The sequence below is a fragment of the Dipodomys merriami genome, unplaced genomic scaffold, assembly GCF_024711535.1.
Source record: "Dipodomys merriami isolate MVZ:Mamm:240054 unplaced genomic scaffold, mDipMer1.0.p SCAF_37, whole genome shotgun sequence".
Taxonomy (NCBI): Eukaryota; Metazoa; Chordata; class Mammalia; order Rodentia; family Heteromyidae; genus Dipodomys; species Dipodomys merriami.
In genome coordinates, this window is record NW_027205270.1 from 11,563,540 (window position 1) to 11,568,150 (window position 4,611).

A 4,611-nucleotide genomic window follows, 5' to 3' on the forward strand; every position below is an offset into this window, starting at 1 on the left:
TGCAACAGCTCTTGCAGAAGCCCTGACAGCTTTCTTGTGAAAAGCTCCAGCCTCACAAAACAGGACCCTTGCTTTTGAGTTGTAGCACTATTTTTTCATAGACTTGTGACTATGGACAATTCCTTTGTTCTTCTGAGTCACTGTGTATTACAACCTACCATGTCTACCTCATGGGATAGGTAAGAAGAGTCAGCAAAATATTCTATGGAAAAGCTTGATAAATGGCAAATGGCATGAGTGTTGCCACATAATACTCACTAAATATTATTAAAGGTTTAGCAGAAGGAGATGTAGTATATTTTGCATCTTTTGTGGTTAAGGCACTGGTCTGATGTTTAGTTAGTACCCAATTTCTTTTTTATTTTTTTGTGCCAGTTGTAGGGCTTGAACTCAGGACCTGGACATTGCCCTGAGCTTTTTGTTCAAAACTAGTGCTCTGCTATTTGAACTACAGCTCTGCTCTGGCTTTCTTTCTTTCTTTCTTTCTTTTTTTCTTTCTTCCTTTCTTGCTTGCCTTGCCAAGACTAGTTTGAACTGTGATCCTCAGATCCCAGCTTCTTGAATATCCAAGATTACAGGCATGAGTCACCAGTGTCCAGCTAGTGCCCAATTCCTTAAAGGGCCAGGGATTCACAAAGGTGCTCACTGACCAGCTAGCTGCTCACTGATCTTTTGTTATCTATGCTTGAAATGTTCACTAAGAGCAGAGACACCTTTACAATGAATGTAATCATGTCAGGAAAGCAACCAATGTTGCACAGCTCTGCTTCCTTCTATAGCAAGAACATCATGCCTCCTGTAGGAATTCCAGGGACATTTAATGCTCAACTTGATATTTGGATTTTACTTTTTTATCCTTTTTATTTCAGTGATATCAGATAGGTTCTGATGATATGTCTGATGTGTCAAAATGATGATTCACTATGTGTAACCGAGGTATCCTGGCATCAGTTTTCAGGGGAAGTAAAAACAGAAACAATCACAGGTATTGTCTTCTCAGCCAACATGGTGTGATATAAAAAAACAAAGAACTTCACCCATGGAAGAGATGTCCCACTGATGAAGTATGATCTTTTCTGCTATCCACATAGAAACTCTGTGAAGGGCTTCTAAAAACGTTAGATATGCTGCTTTCAGGCCACAGCCTTTGACCTCTCTAATTTTCTAAAGGAGCTATAGAGAACAAAGTGATTTCTTTCCCTCTTTTTGAAATATATAAGAGTAGTCATCATGGTTACATAAATTCTGAATGCCCCTCTCAGTGTCATTTCTGATTATTGAATTGGTTTGCTACATTTTCATTTTACAAGAATCAGTAGAGAGAAATCATATTGTTAATATTTTATATTGATTATGTAGCCATTATATGAAGGAGAATGCCCTTTTAATATGTCCTCAATGTTAGAGAAAGTAATAGAATCAAATATATGTATTAATTATTCTCTCCGCCAGGTATTATACCAAATATTTTAGAGGTATTACCATACAGAATCCTCATATCAACTCCATAATACAGGCATTGAAGTTTTGCATCCTGGACCAGAAGTGAACTAATGAATGCTAAGACATGAAGAGGAAAGTGGTTTCTTGGTTTAGTAAGGCTACTCTCCCCATCCCAGTTCTCTTTTCCTTTGATGTTGAGGCTATGGGTCACCATACTGAATGCCCTTACAAGATATGTATGGCATCACTTTTATCCAAGATTATGACTTGATCTTGAGAAATGGTTCCTATCCACAATTTTAGTTTAAGTCATGGGTCTCACTTGCTCCAGAAGCTTGCTTGCACTTTTACACTTGTAATGGAAATTTATCATCCAAAGGCTTAATCATGGGCTGAGAAGGTGGCTCAGTGATAGAGCGCTTGCCTTGCATCCATCAGGCTCTGGGTTCAATTCCTCAGCACCACATAAGCAAAAAAAGCTTTGGCTCAAGTGGTAGAGCACTAACCTTGAGCTGAAGAGCTGAGGGCCAGTGCCCAGGCCTACAGTTCAGGCACCACGACTGACAAAAAAAAAAAAAAAGGCTCAATCATAAATCAGATAAGAGGGTAGCTGTTAAAACATGATGGAAATGTTGGTAGTATCTGGGAAATCTGAAATGAACCAAGGCTTTGTAGAATGTAGTAATAATCTGATCATGTAGCCTACACCTTGTCCGTCTTACAACATAGAAGCTAAAAACCACAAAAAAAGCAAATTTTTCTTGGATAAGTATGAGAAAACAGAACTGAGATTGGAATTCCAGTATCCTGGAAAACTAGTACCTTTTTCACTAAAGGACAAAAATGAGTAAAGAAAACGCAGACAAATGGAGTAAAGGGTTCCAGGACATAAATATAGTTTAAGGAAAACTAAAAAAAGGAATGAATTTGAAGATATAAATAATTCTGAGTAGCCTTCATTGTTACACAGAATTGGAGAAGGGAAATAATTTAAAAATAAACATTTGATTTGGCCATAAACAAGTCACTGGAAACTGGACACCAGTGGTTGACACCTGTAATCCTAGCTACAAACTTTACAACTTTGGTGGGTGGGGGGAGGGGGCGGGGAGGATTGGGTGAGGGGGGCGGGGGAGGATGGGAAGGGATGGGAAGGGGAAACAAAGGAGGAGGCTACAATGCTTGATAAGAAATGTACTCATTATCTTGCCCATGTAATTGTAACCCCTCTGTACAGTATTTTCACAATAAAAAAAAAAGAGGCTGAGATCTGAGGATCACAGTTCAAAACCAGCCAGAGCAGGAAAGTCGGTGAGACACTTACCTCCAATAAACTACTCAGAAAAAGCTAGAAGTGGTCCTGTGGCTCAGTGGTAGAATGATAGCCTTGAACACAGAGGCTCAGGGACAGTGCCCAGGCCCTGAGTTCAAGCCCCACAACAGACAAAAAAAAGTCACTGGAGATTGAACTCGAGTTGGAGGAGGTGAGTGTGGTCTCAAAATGGAGGTAAAACTGCCGCCTGGTTGCCCCCAGCCCGACTCAGGCCTTCGCTGCCGTCGCTGGGGGGAGGAGGGCCATGATCCAAAGGAACCAGAGCAGCTGCAGAAGCTGTGTATTGGTGGTCTGAGCTTTGAAACTACAGATGATAGTTTAAGAGAACATTTTGAGAAATGGGGCACACTCACAGATTGTGTGGTAATGAGAGATCTTCAGACAAAACATTCCAGGGCTTCGGTTTTGTGACTTATTCTTGTGTTGAAGAGGTGGATGCAGTCATGCATGCTAGACCCCACAAGGTTGATGGGCGTGTTGTGGAACCAAAGAGAGCGGTTTCTAGAGAGGATTCTGTGAAGCCAGGAGCCCATCTAACAGTGAAGAAAATTTTTGTTGGTGGTATTAAGGAAGATACAGAAGAATGTAATTTGAGAGACTACTTTGAAAAACATGTCAAGATTGAAACCATAGAAGTTATGGAAGACTGGCAGAAAAGAGAGGATTTGCTTTTGTAACTTTTGATGATTATGACACAGTTGATAAAATTGTTGTTCAGAAATACCACACTATTGCAATGCTTGATAAGAAATGTACGCATTAACCTGCCCATGTAATTGTAACCCCTCTGTACAGTGTGTTCACAAAAAATAAAAAATAAATAAAAAAAAAACCACAACATAAAAAAAAGAAATACCACACTATTAACGGGCATAATTGTGAAGTGAAAAAGGCCCTTTCTAAACAAGAGATGCAGTCTACTGGATCACAAAGAGGTCGTGGAGGTGGATCTGGCAACTTTATGGGTCGTGGAGGAAATTTTGGAGGTGGTAGAGGTAATTTTGGACGTGGTGGAAACTTTGGTGGAAGAGGAGGCTATGGTGGTGGAAGTGGTGGCAGCAGAGGTAGCTATAGAGGAGGTGATGATGGTGGATACAGTGGATTTGGAGGTGATGGTAGCAACTATGGTGGTGGTCCTGGTTATAGTAATCAAGGAGGCTATGGTGGTGGTGGACCAGGTTATGGAAACCAAGGTGGTGGATATGGTGGTGGAGGAGGAGGATATGATGGTTACAATGAAGGAGGAAATTTTGGTGGCGGTAACTATAATGATTTTGGAAATTACAGTGGACAACAGCAATCGAATTATGGACCCATGAAAGGGGGCAGTTTTGGTGGAAGAAGCTCTGGCAGTCCATATGGTGGTGATTATGGATCTGGTGGTGGAAGTGGTGGATATGGTAGCAGAAGGTTTTAAAAACAACAGAAAAAGGGCTACAGTTCGTAGCAGGAGAGAGAGCGAGGAGTTGTCAGGAAAGCTGCAGGTTACTTTGAGACAGTCGTCCCAAATGCATTAGAGGAACTGTAAAAATCTGCCACAGAAAGAACGATGATCCATAGCCAGAAAAGTTACTGCAGCTTAAACAGGAAAGCTTTCTTGGTCAGGATTGTCATAGCCACAGTTTGCAAAAAGTGCAGCTATTGATTAATGCAATGTAGTGTCAATTAGATGTACATTCCTGAGGATCTGTTGTAGCTTTTTCTTTTTCTTTTTATTATGTCAGGTATATTGCCCTGTAAATTATGGTAGTGGTACCAGGAATAAAAAATTAAGGAATTTTTAACTTTTCAAAAAAAAAGTCACTGGAAATTCCTTTAAAAGAGTAATTTAAAAA

At 40.3% G+C, this 4,611-nt stretch overlaps 1 pseudogene; it reads left to right on the forward strand.

The window, feature by feature from the left end:
• Positions 1-2,997: 2,997 nt before the first annotated feature.
• Positions 2,998-4,360, forward strand: LOC138804581 (heterogeneous nuclear ribonucleoprotein A3-like; annotated as a pseudogene).
• Positions 4,361-4,611: the final 251 nt, after the last annotated feature.